Raw genomic sequence first — 14,762 nt, 5'->3', positions numbered from 1 at the left:
CTGAATCTCTTTTTATGAATCAGTTGATTCAGCAGTCAAATTTGGACATGGCGCTGATTTTCTTTCCAACATGTTGTTTAGCTGCCCGTTGGCATCCTCTCTGCTGTCTGTCTGGGTTCTTGTCAACTCGCAATTCGTCAGGATGCATCATCGGTGCAGTAGACTCTCGACCACTGGTAAGTAACTTTTAATAATCTAAAATTTCCAATAATTTGGCCACGCTGGAATATCGGCATTTTTACAATACAATATTTGAACCGATATTTTTTTTTATGCAATATCGAGACGATCATGAAGCTTCATAAATATTTATTAATAATAATAATAATAATAATAATAATAATAAAAATACTCCTGTGATGAAGTATCCGTTCTATAGCAATTACTGGGTCCTATGATCTCTCAAGGTGGCTCAAAGTTGGCCAATTAAAGGGATTTTCCCACTAGATAATAACTTCTCATTGGCTTCCACTGGTCCAGTTAGAGACATCGCTTTTCCACTATGTGCTTGTTGCCGCCAGGAGTCATTGGTGGCCCCTGGACCAGGGTCTGCGAGTTTATTTATGTATTATTTATTAATTGGGAATTTCTCTGCCAGGAAAATGTTTCACATTTTCACATTTCGGCTAGTTTGGTAATACAAAGACGGCTCAAGTTTTCCAGAATGGGAGTCACTATTACACGTGGCTGTCTGTTGCGGGTCATGGAGAGCGATCCGAAGTGTAGGACCCTTTTATATTCCTTACAATAAGCATTTACCCGTGAAAGGGTTAAATCACCCAGCAAATAATTTGAGATAAATTAGTAAAAAGTTAGTGCAGCTGAACGACCGTCCATCCAATAACATCTTACTTTGCTTTCCCAAACACTGAAAGCCAAGAAAAACAAGTAGTGAACCATTAGGAAGATATAAAATAGAAGCGGCAATAAATGAAGTTTCTCAAAAAGAGTTTATTTTACAAAATGTATTAGCAGTGCGACCCATTCACCCCGGGGCCGGCACATCCGCCATAGTGTTGGTTTCCAAACTCTGCAGACAGCAGATAATTTGATGTTACACCGTTCTGCTTTTTTGCATGTCTCATGTTACACGTCAGCTTTCTTTTTGTTGCTTTGGGCAGAAGAACTGCAAATTACACAGGTCCATAGTGATCATTTGTTTAACTAAACGGTCGCCAAAGGCAAATATGGTGAGTGATACAAAGTTCTGTATTAGTGGCGATAGAGGGGCGTCGCACAGCTTGTACAGATCATAGCAAAAGTATGAATTGGGTCCCCCTCTACCCCCACCTATCCCACCCCCCAAAAAAAAAATTCAGTAAATTAGGCAGGGTCACGTACATAGACTCTACCACAGAAGGAAAAACTTCCCAAGTCCCAACTCTTAACAGGGAGAAGGACAAGAATGCAGCACTGGTATAGAAATAGTGTCCGTATTGAAGCCACTTGGTGTTCTCACCCACTGCGATGCCCCATTCTTGGCCCTCATATAGTTTATTTCCCAAAATGCCCCACATCTGACACTCGCAGTATGGTAACCTCAAAGTGAATTCCCCCCACAAAATTTGCCTTCACAATAACCCCTACACACCGTATGATGCCCCTACAGCACCACTGTTCCCCCACTACACAGCATGCGTCCCCCATCATAATCCTCCACAGTGTGTTGCCACCACGGTACCCCAACACAGTACGGTGCACCCTCCACCCCAGTATGTTGCCTCAATGGTACCCTCAACACAGTATGGTGCTCCAATAGTGACTCCCACCCCAGTAAGATGCACTCACGGTACCCCAACACAGTATGGTCTCTTAATAGTGATCTCCCACCCCAGTATGATGTCCTCTCTGTACCCCCCAACAACGTAAGTTGCCACCACAGTACTACCAATACAGTATGATGACCCCATGGTACCCCAACACAGTATAATTCCCCAATAATGACACAAATCTCAGTATGATGACCCCACAGTGAACACTAGTGTTGAGCGAAACGGGTCGGTCATATTCAAAAGTCGCCGACTTTCGCTGAAGTCGGGTTTCATGAAATGAAACCCGACCATAGCGTGAGTTCGGCCACGAGGTCGGCGACCAGAGCGCCAAAGTCGCGTTTCAAAAGATGCTTCCAGCGCCCTTTTTCAGCCAATGATGGAGGACACACACTGTGGGAAGCGCGATGACATAGTCATCGGTCGCCACCATCTTTGAGAAGGGCATGCAAGTGATTGGCTGGCTTTGTGTGGCGTCACAGGGGCTATAAAAGGGCGTGAACGCCAACCGCCTTCTTATTTATGCCGATCTTAGCATAGGGAGAGCTGCTGCTGATTCTGTAGGGAGAGCGTTAGGCAGGGAAGAAGAAGCAAAAAAACTGCTTCTGCTGTTAGCGATTTCCACTTACAACAACACAACACTCTGTGTGCAGTGACAGGGGAGGCTCTATTTTTGTGCATCAGCTCTGTTGGTTATTAGGCTGCATTATAAGGCTCCCTGATAACTGCATTGCTGTTTGCACACTGCTGTGCAAACTGCTTTTTTAAAAGCAAAAATACTTTTCTTCCTCTTTTCTGCACAGTTACCAAGCGCTCATTTTTCCACCCTTTTGTGTGCGCACTGTGCAGCAGTCCTGCTTATTAGGCTGCCTGCGTCCATACTTGGACTGAGAGCATCATTGTCAGCGTCCTCAAATCTCTAGTGAGATCTAAATTCTCACCAATCCTATAGTCACCCGCCACCTTGTCATACACCATCCAAGTTCAGCCTGTTACATTGAGGTGTAATCTCTCCTGGGCCAGAGACAATAGTTCTGCGTCCTCAAATCTATAGTGAAATTCAAAATCTCACCAATCCTATAGACACCTTACACCATGTCATTCACCATCCAATTTCAGCCTGTTACATTGAGGTGTAATCTCTACTGGGCCAGAGACAATAGTTCTGCGTCCTCAAATCTATAGTGAGATTCAAATTCTCACCAATCCTATAGACACCCTACACCTTGTCATACACCATCCAATTTCAGCCTGTTACATTGAGGTGTAATCTCTACTGGGCCAGAGACAATAGTTCTGCGTCCTCAAATCTATAGTGAGATTCAAAATCTCACCAATCCTATAGACACCCTACACCTTGTCATACACCATCCAATTTCAGCCTGTTACATTGAGGTGTAATCTCTACTGGGCCAGAGACAATAGTTCTGCGTCCTCAAATCTATAGTGAAATTCAAAATCTCACCAATAGTAGATACACCTTCTACCTTCTTTTACAGTACCTTATAGCTGGTGGTATTTTGGGTACATTTTCACAAAAATGAGCAAGTATGGTGGAAGACTCCATGGAAGTGGGCGAGGGTTGCCAATTGGTCCCGATGGTGGTGGTGTTGCATCTGTTGGTAGTGGAAAAAGCACAATAGCACCTAACGCAGGAGGTGTTGAGCCTGCGTTATCGTCTGACTCCACAAGGCCTCGAAGGCTCTCTTTTCTGGGAGTAGGTAAACCACTTTTAAAGCCGGAGCTTCAGGAACAAGTTTTGGCTTACATTGCTAACACAGCCTCCAGCTCTCTCACCTCTTCTTCTGAAGTTTCAAAAAATAAAAGCACTGAGTTGTCATTGGAGGCTCCTGGTCAGGAACAACACCTTCACTAGTGTCCTTCACCCCTACCAAAAGTGAAGGATGTGGCAGGCCACACTACCGATTACTCCATGGAGCTATTTTCACATACCATGCCTGTGTTAGCAAGTCAAATCGTGAATTCCCCAGTCCAAGATGAATCTGAAATGGAGTGCACTGATGCACAGCCACTGCTAGATTTTTCTGCTGGTACATTCACTCAGAGCACTACATTGTCCTCGCAGTGTATTGAGGCAGAATCAGACCCTGATGAAACTCAGGTGCCCCTTCCCGCATACTATACCACCTTACACGGTGACACAGAGGAAGGTGCACGTGAAATTGAAGAGGAGGTGATGGATGACCCAGTTGTTGACCCAGATTGGCATCCATTGGGGGAAGAGGTTGCCGCTGCCAATAGCTCAGAAGAGGAGGAGGAGGATCCGCAGCAGGCAACGACATCGCAACAGCTGTTATCTGGCAGGACCATAGCAGTCCAAAAACGTGTTACAAAAACCAAAAGAGTTGCAGGACAGCTTGGCCAGATGGTCAAATTAGCACAGCGTGCAAGGCCTCATAATGTCTTCCACAGTAGGAAGAGTGCAGTGTGGCACTTTTTTGAATAAAATCCTAATGATCAGGCAAAGGTTATCTGTAAGAAGTGTGCAAAGACCTTTAGCCAAGGGAAAAATCTGAGAAATTTGAATACCAGTTGCATGCTTAGACATTTATCCACCATGCACTTGCAAGCGTGGACGGACTACCAAACCTCACGTACCACATGTGCGCCTGCTCCGAATGAAGGTAGTCAGCAGCGCTACATCGCTTCCCCCACTGTAAGCCCACCGGTTAGCACACCACCAGCAGCAAATGTCGAGGTGTCATCGCAAGGGCAAAGCAGTCATGGAATCACAATGTTAATGCTACGAAAGACTGAATCTAGGACATCAGCAACACCACCATCACCAACCCTCTCTCAGTCCGCCATGTCCACCGCTACTTCCACCATATGCAGCTCTCAAGTCCAGCTCACCCTACCAGAGACTCTGAGTAGGACAAGAAAGTACTCATCCTCTCATCCGCGTACACTGGCTTTGAACGCCCACATTGCCAAACTAATCTCGTTAGAGATGATGCCCTACCGGTTGGTTGAAAGCAAAGCTTTCTGCGAGCTCATGGTTTACGCAGTACCACGCTATGACCTACCCAGTCGGCACTTCTTTTCGCGAAAAGCCATCCCAGCCCTCCACGTGCATGTGAAAGACCGCATTGTCCATGCACTCAAGCAATCGGTGAGTGGAAAAGTGCACCTCACAACAGATGCATGGTCCAGTAGGCATGGCCAGGGCCGTTACGTGTCCATCACTGCATACTGGGTTAATGTGGTGGATGCAGGGTCCACAGGGGACAGCGGCAGTGGGACAGCGCTGCCTAGCCCACGGTATAGGAAACAGCTGGCTGTAGGCGTTCGACCCTCCTCTAGAAGCGAAAGCTCATCCACAGAGCGCAGTCGCACGAGCACTCCATCCGCAGCTGCCAGTGTTGCACACGAGGTGTCCCACTATCGAACAGCTAGTGGTAAGCATCAGCAGGCTGTGTTGAAGATGGTGTGTTTGGGCGACAACAGACACACCGCGGAGGTACTGGCCGACTACTTGCAGCGACAAACTGAGTCATGGCTGGGCAGTCTACATCTTGAGGCAGGCAAGGTAGTTAGTGATAACGGCCGGAGTTTTGTGGCATCCATAGCCCTGGCAAAACTCAGACACATACCTTGCCTGGCTCACACCTTGAACCTGATGGTGCAGTGCTTCCTCAATAATTATCCGGAGTTAACACCCCTGCTCCATAAGGTGCGAAGACTGTGCTCGCACATCCGCCGGTCGCCCGTACACGCCAGTCGTATGTGGAAGCTGCAGCGATTGTTCCACCTTCCCAAGCACCGCCTAATTATCGACTTTGCAACAAGGTGGAACTCCACCCTGCACATGGTTCAGAGGCTGTGCGAACAGAGGCAGGCTGTAATTCATTTGTGGGAGTATACACGGGCAGGCAGTTTGCAGGCAGACATGGAGTTGTCTGGTGTGCAGTGGTCGAAGCTGAAAGACCTCTGTAAAGTCCTTCAGTATTTTGAGGAATGTACATGGCTGGTAAGTGCAGACGACGCCATCATAAGCATGAGCATCCCACTTATGCGTCTGCTCATGCAAACTTTGACGCACATTAAGGAGCAGGCGTCTGCAGCCAAGGAGGAAGAGGACGAGGGAAGCCTTGATGACAGTCAGCCATTGTCTGGTCAGGGAAGTCTCGTGGAGGAAGTGTCATGGTTAGGACATGGTTAATGTCCTGTTCTCACAGAGTTAACTTTTGATGGCCTCTCTTTGGATCTGGGAGGGGTATTTATACTCACTCCAGACTAGCATTCTCTGTCAGCTATAGTTATTCTGGCTGTGTGTCTTACCGACCCCCCCTGGTGTGCGTGTACTGCATTGCTTGTTTGATTCCCGTGTATGACCCGGCCTGTCCCCTCACTCTGAACTCTGTCTCATGTTTTAGGTACTATTGTCTTCTCTGGTTCTGACCTCCTGGCTTGGCTATTGTTACTCCGCTACCGTTTGCCCCTATTGTACCGTCTATTGCCCGTTCTGGTTTTCTGATCTATTGCTACGCCCTGACTATCCGCTCTGTCTAACTCTTTGGTACTGTCCTGCTATCTCGCGCATTGACCCCGGCTTGATCTGGTTTACGTCCCTGTCTATGCCCCTTGGTAACTTATCCCGTAGTTTCCTTTCTAGGAGTTTCCCTGCAGCTCCTAGCTCTGTGGAACTTAGGCCATGCCCCCAGCAGTCACATGCTTCAGGTCTTGATAGTTTGAAGCATGCATTGTCACCGCTGCTGCCCTGCTCCACAGGTATCTTTGAGCACGTTTTTTTGTACTCAGGACATGCGCACTGGCTCAGTGAGCGAGTGAAGTGCGGTGTTCCTGACAGGAAGAGAAGGAGGATGATTATTTTGGGGAGGAGGATGCAAGAAAAAATGTTGGCGTGGCAAGGTCGGGTACAGGGTTTGTGCGTGACTGGAGGGATGTGGATTTGCCAGAAAGTGCTCCTCCACCCAGCAATCGCAGTGCATCATTGACACCTGGAACATTGGCCCACATGTCTGATTATGCCTTGCAGATTCTAAAAGGGGACCCCCGCATTGCCAAAATGATGAATGATGACGACTACTGGTTGGCCAGCATCCTGGATCCACGCTATAAAGGCAAATTCCAAAACATCATGCCACAGGAGAACCTAGAGCTAATAATGGCTAACAAACAAGCAACTCTGGTAAACCGTTTGTTTGAGGCATTCCCAGCATAGAGCAGCGGTGATGTTTTTCCAACGAGCCGTAGGGGGCAACATGGAAGAGGTGTTCGTGGTGCACATAGCTGAAGTGGCGTTGGACACAGGGGTTTCATGACCATGTACCGCTCACACGACTGGTAATACTGCATCGATCGAAAGTGACAGGAGACAGCAGTTGTCAACTATGGTAACAAACTACTCCTCCCATATCGATGTTCTCCCTCACCGGTCATTCCCCTTTGACTATTGGGCCAGTAAACTTGACACCTGGCCTGAATTGGCACAATATGCCTTACAGGAGCTCGCTTGCCCTGCTGCTAGTGTGCTATCGGAAAGAGTCTTCAGTGCTGCTGGATCAATCCTGACAGAAAAAAGGACCCGTCTGTCGACCCAAAATGTTGATGATCTAACCTTCATTAAAATGAACCATGCATGGGTTTCAAAGGATTTTGTCCCACCCTCCCCTGCTGACACGTAGGTTGCCAGAAAAATGGCTTGCTTTTGTCCTCCTCTTCCACGGACTTCTCCAATTACTCCATTTGCAGCCGCTGAATGTCCAACATCAACATATGCCAATTTTTCCACCTTCCTAACTTGCCTGCCTCTCCCCACAGGGCCGGGGTCACCACCTGGCGCACGCACCCGTGCGAGTGCCGTTGCCATGGACAGGTGGGTGGGCACACTCTTTGGCAACGGCACTGGCACAAGGTCCCTCATAGTAGAATCAATTGTCTCTGACAGTGGGGGTGCACACCCGCCGTCAGACACACCGGCGTACTATGAGGGGCCCTGTGCCTGTGCCGTCGCCAACGAGTGGGCTCTTTCTGCTTGCTCAGGATCACAGCACTTGCAAAGTTGAAATAATTGCCTCTCCCTGCTCCACCGCCATGACGTCTTCCGCGTTTCCTGACAGTGACATTCTGGTCAGAGAGCGTGATGACATCACATCTGTACGCCCTCTGCCTAAACAGTCCAAGTGCAGTGAGATGGAAGATGGGGACGACGAGGAGTCCAGACTAGTACAGGGATTCCCTAGTGAGGAGACTTATTTAATTGTTTTCAATGTTGGGACAGCTATTTTTGGGGAGCACTATACTCTGGAGAATGATATATGAGGCCCACCATACACTGGAGCATTCCAAAGGTGGACATCAGACACTGGAGCAGCATTTACAGGGCCCATTATGCACTGGAGCATTAGAAATGGGGCCCATTATATATGGAGCATTATTTGGGCCCATAACACAGTGGAGCTTCATCCATGGGGACCAACATATACTGTAGCATTATGTGGAGCTCATTATATACTGTTTCAAACATTATATGGGACCAATGATTCTGTATGGAGAAATATATGGGCCTCATTACTCTGTATAGCGCACTATGCGGTGGCCATAATCCTGTATGGAGTAATATACTGTCCGTTTTTGGAGCTATTGGAGAATTTAAAATGGATATCAGTCATGTGATGTAAGAAGTGAAGTATTTTTCATTGTACTGTACCGCTATTTCTCTGCCGTGTCAGAGGATCATGAATTGTGGCATGTGTTAAAGGAGCCCATTGACACTCTTTGGCCCTGGGCCCACGAAAATCTGGAGCCAGCCCTACCCCCCCCCCACAACTTTAGCCAAATAACCCCCAGTTTTCAATGCCTAACTGTTATTATAAAGTAAATTAAGGTTGACAAGCTTAAGTAATAAGAATTGATGTTTTTGGCATTAAAATGGGCACTGTAGGTGTGTTTCCTGTCCTCCTCTCACTGCCGACCTTGGTTCCCCATTGACTTGCATTGGGTTTCGTGTTTCAGTCGGCCTTCGACTTTTCACGATAATTGGCCGATTTTCGTTTGACCCGACTTTTGAAAAAGTCGGGTTTCATAAAACTCGACTTGACCCGAAAAAAGGCAAAGTCGCTCATCTCTAGTGAACACTATATGATGCAACCATAGTGACCCCCGCAGTATATATAATGCCACACACACATGATTAGGCTTCACAGTTCCCTCCAACAAAATTGACTGACAAGATAAAAAAGTACTCAGCTATCCCTGTTCCCCTGATTCACTTGCTCCAGCCTAGGTCATGTGTGCGCAGCGTGGAATGAGTTAGTGATGTCGTCTTGCCTGCTGCACTGAGAACTGAATGTAAAGGTGAGTAGTGGAGGAGAGAGCTGATGGCTCCCTGCTCCACTATTGTATTGAACTGTATCTTCATTCTTCTTCATTCTGAGGATGCTAATATCATTCAAATCAAGATGCCGAGTGGAAGACGAGGAGCGCAAGGATATTCGGCACCAACTTGTGTGCCCTGCAATGGCTGCATGGTCTGCTGCTCTATGTGGTATGACAGTGCTGCAGCCAACCACTGAGGTCAGCAGCTGTTCCCAAGTAGGCAGCACGAGCTGCTGAGCTCACTAAGTGACTCCAACGCTGTTGAGGTGATGTTAGCGCTGTAGACAACAGATACTGTTGTGTAAAACCCCTTTAAATTGTGAAAATCAACATAATGAGACCCAGGCTGCAAAATGTAAAGGGGTTTCCCCATGAGTTATATTAAGCGTAAGAGGTGAGCGAATCGTATTACAGAACTTTGATTCAGTGGCCATGTCAGTAACCCATGGTTGCTGGGCGGGAGCCCCGGCAAACCTTCTACCTGTCAGCATTCCCAGCTCCTCTTTCTGGAGAACCATCATGTAAGCGTCACGTCACGATAATGACTTTACCTGGCTAGTCAAAAGAGGACCCGTGAATCGTTATTGAGGCACCTTCTTCAGGCTGCTAAGGTGGTAATTCCATGACACTGGAAGTCCTTAGACCCGCCTTCGCTGCAGGAATGGTTTGGGGAGGTGGCTAGAGTTCACCGGATGAAATCCCTGATACCCCATACACAAGAGGCAGTTAACAAAGTGGCTGCAAAATGGTTTTATTGGGAATCCTTCTTATAATCATCGATTGTACCAAACAATGCTAAGATAATTGCTATCTTATCCTTTTACGATATTTAATATGACGGTATCATAGTTCATGAGAAAAATGAGGATGAATGAACTCATGGAGATCAACATCCAACACTGCGGAGACACCATCACATGTTTCTCAATGCAGTGATTCTAGAGCAATGTCCACATCCCTTATGGCAAATATGTAAAAATATGCAAAGCACAAGCCGCGGAGACACCATCACATGTTTCTCAACGCAAGCAATGACTAGCCAGGTCTTTCAACTCCAATGAAGGAAACCACTTATGCCAAAACATGGTATCCATCCACAGACAGCTGTTTCGGGGTATTGCCCATCATCAGTGTGGAGTAGGAAACTGGCCAGTAGGAGCAATGCCTAGTAGAAGACTGTGAAAAATGAGGATGAATGAACTCATGGAGTGCAAAATGGTTTTATTGGGAATCCTTCTTATCCTCATCGATGTACCAAAGAATGCTAAGATAATTGCTATCTTATCCTTTTACGATATTTAATATGATGGTATCATAGTTCATGCTCCGTCTGCCTTAGTGATTTGTCCTCCTGGTCCCTATAAACATTTCTTCTCTTTTCTCTTCTCCTTCTTGTTATTTAGTTTAACAGGTTGTCAATTGTCTTTTGCAAACTACTGTTGATACGGTATAGAGCTGTTTGTTTTCATGTTACTACACAATTCTTTATTTCAGTAATTACTATTCCATTTGGTGTGTTCTTTTGAACCTGTTGATATGTTTGTTTTTGTTGTGTATTATAAAACAATAAAATTTTGAATAAGAATAAAGAGGACCCGTGGATGCCGGTAGCTAAGGCTACTTTCAGACTAGCGTTAGGAGGCGCAGGGCCGCCGCTAAGCTCCGCCCCGGTCACTCCTCCTTCGGTCAGCTCCTCCTGTGGGCGTGTGACGCTGCATGCGATCAGCGTACCCTACATTTAGCTTTGGGTACGCTGGCCGTGCGCTGGTATGATTTTGCTGGCACGTGTGCCCTTTTGGCGCTGCGCTGAGCACACAAAAATGCAACACGGTGCGTTTGGCGCACGTCGGCGCAGCGCCAAAAGGGCGCACACGCCAGCAAAATCATACCAGCGCACGGCCAGTGTACTCAATGCTAAATATAGGGTACGCTGATCGCATGCAGTGTCATGCGCCCATAGGAGGAGCTGACCAGAGGAGGTGTGGCCAGGGGCGGAGCTTAGCGGCGGCCCTGCGCTGCGCCTCCTAACGCTAGTCTGAAAGTAGCCTCAGATGTAACATGCCGTGGAATACTGACCCGGCCACTGCACCAGCTTCCTGAGAATTTATTCACTTATCTCTATTTTTTGTGATCTTTGCTTAAAGTAGCAATTCCAACTTTGATAATCACTCCTAAGTAGGTAGACCGCACTCTTCTTGAAGTTTCTAGGCTCCTGATTGAAAATCCGTAAAAGCGCCATTTCCTTGCTATGTGCCACCTACAATACTGGTGTCTTCTTATCTGATAAAGGGACCCCCATCTGCTACCTCTGCACCCCCGGTAAGCTAGCATGCATCCATCGTATATCACATTACTGCTCCAACTGACACTAAACTTTACTGAAAAGTTTAAAGAACTTTTTGAGAGCCACATTCACCCTCCATAGAGAACAGCAGTAGACGGCTTGTCGAGTGTAGAAAACCTGAGCGGCTGGCACCTCCACAAGCCGTGTACCCATCGCCGACTCCATTTGAAGCCTTGTTCATGTCTGTGACAGCTATAACCTCAGTCCAGGAGGGATGAAGGCTGCTCAGACTAATGGAATGTACAAAACACAAGTTTATTTTCCAGCAACATAATAGTAGCTCTCAACATACAGAGCCACGCAAGACCTGTCAGAAAGCAGAGACCACACGCCAAGCACGCTGCAGGCACAGTTTATGAGCACATGAAATATAGGAGCAATGAGACATGACAGCCAGTGGGTCGATCTCAAGTAATGAAATGCCCTGGGTGACAAAACCGCAAATAGCAGCTTTTTCTGTAACCCTCTCACTACTAGTGAAACAAGCCACACTGATTATTTTCAGATGTCTTGTGACGGTGATGATGCTGATAAAGTTGCCGTTGCTTTGAAGCTGACAGTAAAATGAAGATTTCATCCTTCAAATGCTAGTCTTTAAGTCCTATCTGTTGTCCCAACACAATGTCATAGTGGGCTGCATGCCGTAGGGTTAAGCTACGATCGGTGGGGTCCTAGCTTCTAGATTAGAAACACAATGAGCGTGTATGATTAGACTTCTGGGAACCTCTTAAGGCCCCGTCTCACTAAGCGATCTCGGTAGCGAGATCGCTGCTGAGTCACAACTTTTGTGACGTAACAGCGATCTCACCAGCGAGATCGCTGTGTGTGACAGCGATCAGCGAGCGGCCCCCCTGCCGGTATCGCTGATCGCTGCAAGAAACCTCTGGACATTTCTTTGGTCGCTGGTCTCCCGCTGGCCAGCACGCATCGCTGTGTGTGACAGCGGGAGACCAGCGATCAGGTGTAAAAAAATAATAAAAAAAATAAAAAATATAGTTATTCTCACCTTCCGATGTCCCGTTCAGCCATCCTGCCTCTCTCCACGCTCCGGTCCCAGTGATCCTTTGCATGAATGACCGCGAGACTTTGTTATCCCTCGAGACCGTGACATCTCGCGGTCATTCGTGCAAAGGATCACTGGGACCGGAGCGTGGAGAGAGGCAGGATGGCTGAACGGGACATCGGAAGGTGAGAATAACTATATTTTTTATTTTGATTCTATTTTCTACAGCGATAGCCAGCGATGCCGGGCGCTCGGCATCGCTGTGCTGATCGCTGGTGAAGCTGTCTGTGTGACAGCTCACCAGCGATTACATAGCGACTTATTAGCGATCCTGACACCTTCATATCGGTGTCGGGATCGCTGGTAAGTCGCTTAGTGTGACGGGGCCTTTACAGTGTAACTATCGTTTTAATTTTTATTTAATAAATCAATAGTACAAGTGAAAATAAGCAACGTTGTAATATATCTTATCAGAGAAATCTACTTCTTTCTCCTGGACTGAACTTTCCTTTTCAAAATTCTCAATTCACAGGTAAAATATGTATTCAGTGAAGACAGATTATCACATTACGGAAACAGAAGATGGCAGTTAGTGCTGATAAGACTCTATGTAAAGGGGGAGGAAGGAGCTCTACTTCTAGCTCCTCCCTTCTCCTCCCCCTCCCATATAAATAGTGTTATCAGCTCCAATTGTCATTTTCTATCTCAGTAATGTAAAATGAATAAAGATTTCACATGTGAATTGAGATTGAAGGGGTGAAGAGTGACAAGCAAGGTCTGGCATGCCAGTATGACGAGACTTAAACGCCTTGCATGCTCCTCTGGGAAATTAAGTATGCAAATTGTGTCTTCAGAGAGGAAGAGGACTTGGACTCTAGCACCACCTATTGGAAGTAGCGATCCTACGAGTCATTATTGACTCTTTTAACAAACTTTGCAATATGATTTGGTTTCCCAAATCAGGATCTCAATTTGCAGAAATGGTGTTTCAGGGTATTGCCCCTTGAAAGTGCAAAGTATGAGTTCTGATTTGTCTAGGTTAGAGGCTAAGACTGGGATCTAAGGGGTAAGGTTTCTCCTACTGGAGAATGACAACCTTGGACTGGCATGCCAGTATGAAGAGACTTAAACACCTTGGATGCTCCTCTGGGAAATTAAAATTGAGAGTTTTGAAAATGATAGTTCATTCCAGGAGGAGAAAGAAGAGGATTTATCTGATAAGACATATTACAAAGTTGCTTATTTTCATGTCTACTATTGATTTATAAAATAAAAATGATAATGATGTTTCCACTTCCACGTTCCGATGTCTGTGTTTGCAACCAAAATACCTTTATACAAAGCAAATTGTACCTTAATTGCATGTACAGGGTGGGCCATGTATATGGATACACCTAAATAAAATGGGAATGGTTGGTGATATCAACTTCCTGTTTGTGGCACATTAGTATATGGTAGGGGGAAAACTTTTCAAGATGGGTGGTGACCATGGTGGCCATTTTGGATCCAACTTTATTTTTTCCAAAGGGAAGAGGGTCATGTGACACATCAAACTCATTGAGAATTTCCCAAGAAAAACAATGGTGTGCTTGGTTTTAACGTAACTTTATTCTTTCATGAATATTGCACTGACATCATTTATGTAGTGGCTCCAGTGAGAAGCATCACTATTAAATCTTAAGGCCGGCCATATATCACAGTCTCTACGGCATACAGACCCCAATGCTTGGACTGACTGGGGGTCTCTTGATCCAAACTTGCATCCTCATTAATGGCTATGCGGCTGTGAGTTCAGCTCAGGGAACCGGAGCATTGGCGGCCTATATACAAACCATAAAATACACCCGTCTGAATCCGTCCAAAAGGGGTTGTGCAAGATTCAACAAATGATCGATCATTCATAAGAATTGTCCCTTCTAAACATGCCGCCGTTCAGGCAACGAAAGAGCAAAACGCTCATTCATCTGCTGATTGGATTGTCTCTGTAGACCAATGTTGTCAGCAGCACATCATCGCATGGAACGTACTGCTGACAATGTGCACACTGTTTGGGGTTAGAGTTATTATGTATACAACAGTGTTACTGGATCTTAATGCTTTAAAATGACAAAAAGCAATATTTACCTGGTGAAGCGCCCGTCGTTCTATCTCTGCCTCTCCACTGGTCCTCGCCAATTTATGCTTACAGGGCTACAGAGTTGATACCCTAGTTATAATATGTGACCGCTGCTGCCTGTCACTGGCTTCAGCAGCTCTGGACAGGTTTGCCTAAGGCTAGTGATTG

Source organism: Dendrobates tinctorius, unplaced genomic scaffold (assembly GCF_039654945.1).
Source record: "Dendrobates tinctorius isolate UK_male_01 unplaced genomic scaffold, ASM3965494v1 ptg000041l, whole genome shotgun sequence".
Taxonomy (NCBI): domain Eukaryota; kingdom Metazoa; phylum Chordata; class Amphibia; order Anura; family Dendrobatidae; genus Dendrobates; species Dendrobates tinctorius.
Note: the sequence above shows the minus strand (reverse complement) of the source record.